Here is a 5,914-nt window from a genome sequence, read left to right as displayed (position 1 = left end):
GTTCGTCAGTTAAGTAGAATTCTCTTCTTCGTGAATGCCGCCTTGGCGCTTGCAATCCTTGCCCTGATCTATTCTCGTGCAGTTTCCATCTCTGGTCAGGAGGCTTCCCAAGTACGTAAAGTGATCCATGTCTTCAAACTCTCGATTTCCTACCGGTATCCTCAAGGACTCATTGATATTCTCATCACTTTTGACTTATTGATGTTTTTTATATTTATTTGAACAGCGATCAGAACTTATGGGTTCTATGAGCTGTTATGATTAATATCTTACAAACTGCGTTTGTTTTATTATAGCTGGCAACCCAAACAGTTGTCTCATCTCTATGTGCTGAATTTTTATTATTATAATTACTGTAATAGTGATGCATTTAATTGGTGCAGCAATGCCGAGCAAGGGCTATTTTCACTTGGAAACATATTGTTATCTATATTTCCAAGTGAAAATCGTTGTCACTGCTGCCTGACAACAGGCTGCTCGAAGTGGGTATCGAACCCGGGACGCCTGATCCAGCTCCAGTCGTTCTAGCCACTTACTTACAAGCGGGACTTCCATTCCGTACCGTCTACCTACTTCGACGGTTTTGCTCATCATGTTCTGTAGCTCGGTTTGGGTTTTCGATATCACCACAAGATCATCTGCGTACTTTATGGTGGTGATTTTTCTTCCTCCTAGCGAAAAATCACCTGCGTCCTCAAGTGTATCGTTGACGAGCCTTTGCCATAAAGGTTGAATAGGATCGGTGACATGCAGCATCCTTGCCGAACTCCTCTACCTATTTCAACTTTTTGTATCTCCTTGGTTCACTCGAACCTTTGCTTTCTGCACCATATACAGATTCCGGATCAGTGTTTACACCAATAGATTTAAAAACTCTCAAGTGTATAAATCCTCATCCTCCTAATTACCATCGAGACATCTGTCCAACATTTTTCTTAGTATTCAAATAAACTTTGGATTATTTATTTTAATGCCAGCAATTTTATAGATATTTTTAAAAAAATCAACAAATGTTTCTGCCATCTCGGGATCTAATTTATCACATTATACATTTGGCTTTAGTTGGCTCACTTTAATTCACTTTGAACTCCAGTTTCAGATTTTTTTTGTTCGCCTCTTCTTATATATTTTAATTAAAAGGATTGTTTGGCAATTTAAATTACTTGAAAATATGTATTATCAGATTATCTCAATGAAAATATGTACTTCAAATAAGAAATCGCAACAAAATCACCGAAGAATATGTTAATGAAAACTCTGCTGTTTAAACCAAATACCGTCTATTATTGCAAGCTAAAAGCTTTTTAGGCAATGGAAAAAAAAATTAAATAGTATTTTATTTACTACGTAACTGCATAAAATCTGAATTCGCATTTAACAAATTTTGTATGCAATTACTTTAATATAAAATAAGAGTAATCCGATTTTTGTGCTATATAGAACTATCATGTTAATTAGATAATTATAGGAGACAAAATATATATATAATATATATATATATATATATATATCTTATATATAAAAATGGATCGCAAAATGTGTTGGTAAGCGCATAACTCAACAACGCCTGGACCAATTTGACCAATTATTTTTTTTAAATGTTTGTTGAAGTCCAAGGATGGTTCTTACGGCGAGAAAAATCGAATAATTGCCGGGAAAACCCTAAAAACAGCCCTTTTCTTTTATAATCGAGTGAGCAACGAAATTTGTAGAAAAAACAATGATCTATGTCATGACATTTTGTGTAGTTTTTGATAATCTAATTTTTAATATATTTATATAAACATAGAAATATCTTTCTATTAATTAACGAGCTATATTGGCAGCCAAAAACATTGATGTAAATGAATTAAATTTCATAATTCAAGAACAAATTACAGGCGACTCAATTGATTCGGCAGCTAACCAAGACGATCCACCGGAGTTTTTAAACTTGCTGGATTTGCTAGGATTGTCACCTCACAATCTTCAATTAAAGGTTGGATCGGCAATTATAATGTTGCGAAATGAAATGAAACCCATGTTTCTCACATTGAAAATAGTATTATGTCTGTTCCCGTATTGGAAAACCATCAGTAATCAAACAAAAAACATCGTTTATCACAAAGCACTACAATGAAAATTGAACTGATTTTTGAATTATGATTTACATGATTAAAATTACTTACTTTTAAATGTTTATAGTGTTTTATTTAATTATTTTTAATTCATGCCGAATTATTACCAGGGTGACGGTTCTGTTCAGGATAATTTTTTGCAAAGAATAGAAAAAAGGTAGGAACAAAACACCGCCAAATTACAATTTTTTTTTGACAGGGCGAAGTCTGTCGGGTCGGCTAGTATATATATATATATATATATACAAAATTATATATAGAATAAATTAATCATGGGATTAATAAAACATGAATGAAGCTGAAAGCAAAAGTTATTTGAAATAAATAAAATATTTAATGCTCCTACGGTCAGAGGTCATGACAGGTCTGATTTAAATTTTGGAATTCTTACAGTCGAATCCCAAAAAACATACACAAATATTAAAGCATTATAATAAAGTATATATTTAATCATGATGTTTATTAAGAGTGTAAAGAAAATTATTGAAGTTCGATTTTATCATTTCAGTTCAAGGTTCATCCACACATGGAATCGAAAGCGATGTGTGTTACTAACCTTTGCAAAATGCATCGCAGTATTTATTTTTCAAAATGCAATTTTAATTCTAAGAATAAATTTTAGTTTATATTCAGCATTCATCGTATCTATTTTTCTTTGAAAGCGATTGACAAATAATATTGAAAATAATATGAAGAGCATGTTTTCTTAAAATATTCCAATATCAGACTTCATACTAAATGTACGTTACTCAAATAATCTTTTATAAATAAATCAAAATAAAATTGAAGACTTTGCCGAACATACTTATAGAAAACAAACAAAGTTAAATAAAAAATTTGCTATCTAAATTAGTTGAATAATTATTAACGCTCCAATTCAATTTACCAGGATTTATTTTTTTAACTATAAAATTTATTTCATTTGCAAATCAAATTGCAGCTCGTAATGAATAGAGAAACAGTAATGTTCTATACAGAATGTATCTATTTTTAATAAATTACGTGGATATTCTTGCCTTTATATCAAGACATATTTTGTTGACGAATGGCAATAAATAATTGCCAAATTCTATTTATTACTATACAAATGATTATTTTATAATAATTAAAATCAGCTATTATAAAGAAAACCACACTTTTGTGGGATACATACAGTATTTGGCCCATTTTTCTGGTATCATTTTTAAATATCCAGGGGAAAAAGCTCAACTATCATCAATAAAAAAATAGCTCAACTTTAAAGGATACACAGATGAATTTATTAGCATAAAAATTGCCGAACTTTTTCACACGTTGTTCGTGAAAATAGAATTTTTCATCCTTATAAATAATAGTTTCTTTCGGTCAAAAAATATAATTTTAACATCTAAAATTTGCCGAGTTTGGCCATCGTAAAAAGTATGGGCGTTAGAATTTTTAATAGCGTTGAATATTTTTTTAATATATTTAAATTTAGTGAACTAATACAATTAATTCACTGACCTGATCTGATCCTTTAGCTCTGCTAAAAATATTCAGTTCACCAGCCATCTTCTGATGCCGATTATACTTCAAATTCTATATCACACCATCTTGAATACCTAAAATTGGATATATTTGTTATTGAAACTTAAACTGTTTTATTGTTATTAAATTGTTGCATGTTATTAAAACTAAAAACAAAAAAACATGTAGCTGGTTGATTTATATAACTTGATGAAAGTAACATTAACCATTGGCGCAAAAGACTTTCTGTCTGATTTTTGTATTCTATAAAATTAATATGGAAAATATTATAGACCTTCAATTTTATCTTTTACTAATAGCAATTAGAATTTACTAGTTCTATAATCTTGTCATATATAATAACTTTTTAACGATGTGACTTTTTAGATGGCAACCCAATGGCTGGGTTATCTCTTTTTGTAACGACTTTTTTTCAGATACAGCAATGCCGGCTAAAGCATCGATTATAATTAATTTCCCGTAGCGCAAGTTACAGTAATCGCAAAGAAAGGAAAATAAAATGAAAAAAATTCTAAATTATCAAAAACCAAATTTAAAAAAAAAAACAATTTTTTATGAATATGCACATAAGTTGTTTGTAGAATATGCTCGTCGCCCAATTTAAAAAAGCACTTGTAAGTTTACACTGTGTATATTTATAATAAATAATGCATTTGAAATTATTCAAAGCAATTAATTACGGTACGGAAAGTACCAGCAATTTGCCTTAAGGCACAATGCCATGCGCCCCACTAGTTATCACCTTGAACGGAAATCCGTCATTCATGCCAAAAAATAAAAACAAATGTACATTGTATATTAAAAAAAAAAAAACATATTTTAATAAATTTATTTTCATAAGAGAAGACATATTTTCAATATTTTTATACAAAGTCAAGAAAACTATTCTTAACTATTACATTTAAAAAGTATCATGGTTAAGTCTACTCCACATATCTTCTAGTATAATTAGTGCTGCTTCGAAGACTTTATCATCACCATGCTGTTTATGAAAAGCGATTGAATCTTGATCGGTTCTTCCCTTGCAGATAATATTTAAAATTTTATAAGGTAAGGCATAGGATTTCTGACAGTAGAAGAAAGTATGACTTGTCCGATGCCATTACCCCGAATTTACTCCATAATGGGAAGCAAAATCCACCAATTCCAGGTCGAATGAAAAGTCAAGCCTCTTCGTTTTTACGAGTGTGGTTAGATGGATTTTGACGTTCCGATCGATACGCCTTCATGTTGGTGAGCCTTTCGCGCATTGTTTTCACATCCGATTAGGAACTGCGATGAGGTGAGCAACCAAGGTGGGGATCTGTGGCTGCTGCAGCTTCGTAAATCCATTGAAGGACGACGATTCCCTTTTTCAAGTCGTCCAAAAAATTTATTTTAATTTCGGCTTCGAGGTCCATCAACATAATGTCCACATCATAGATTAAAGTTAGAATACTTTAACACAAGATGCTGATGAGATTGTAGCAATGTTTTAATAACTTTAAAAACTGGTTTGAAATATAAATTTATAAAACATGTATAAAATATTGACGTAGTGTCTACTTTCTATTGTTTGCCATTTTGTTTTTTACTATAATATTTTTATTAGCATAGTTACCAAAAAAAATATATAATAGAAAACAAAAGAAAGTGAACACTACGTCAATATTTCATACAGGTTTTATAAATTTATATTTCAAACCAGTTTTTTAAAGTTATTAAAACATTGCTACAATCTCATTAGCACCTTGTGCTAATTAAAGTGTTCTAACTTTAATCTATGATGTGGACAGTATATTGATGGACCTCGAAGCCGAAATTAAATAAATTTTTTTGACGACTTGAAGAAGGTAATCGTCGTTCTCCATTGGATTAGTAAAGCTGCAGCAGCCACAGATCCCCACTTGGTTGCTCACCTCATCGCAGTACCTATTCGGATGAAAACAGTGCGAGGAAGGCTCACCAATATGAAGGCTAATCGATCGGAACGTCAAATTCCATCTAACCACACTCGTAAAAACGAAGAGGCTTGACTTTTTTCATTCAACCTGGAATCGGTGCATTTTGCTTCCGACTTTGGAGTAAATTTAGGTAATGGCATCGGACAGTCATACTTTCTTCTACTGTCAGAAATCCTATGCCTTACCTTATGAAATTCCCAAATATTATCTGCAAGGGAAGAACCGACCAAGATTCAATCGCTTTTCATAACCAGCATGGTGATGATAAGTCTTTCGAAGCAGCACTAATTATACTAGAAGATATGTGGAGTAGACTTAACCATGATACTTTTTAATGTAATAGTTTTT

This window comes from Ctenocephalides felis, unplaced genomic scaffold, assembly GCF_003426905.1.
Source record: "Ctenocephalides felis isolate EL2017-DRISC unplaced genomic scaffold, ASM342690v1 CF-g0.4_SCAFFOLD_01886, whole genome shotgun sequence".
Classification (NCBI taxonomy): Eukaryota; Metazoa; Arthropoda; class Insecta; order Siphonaptera; family Pulicidae; genus Ctenocephalides; species Ctenocephalides felis.
This window is presented reverse-complemented; position numbering follows the sequence as displayed.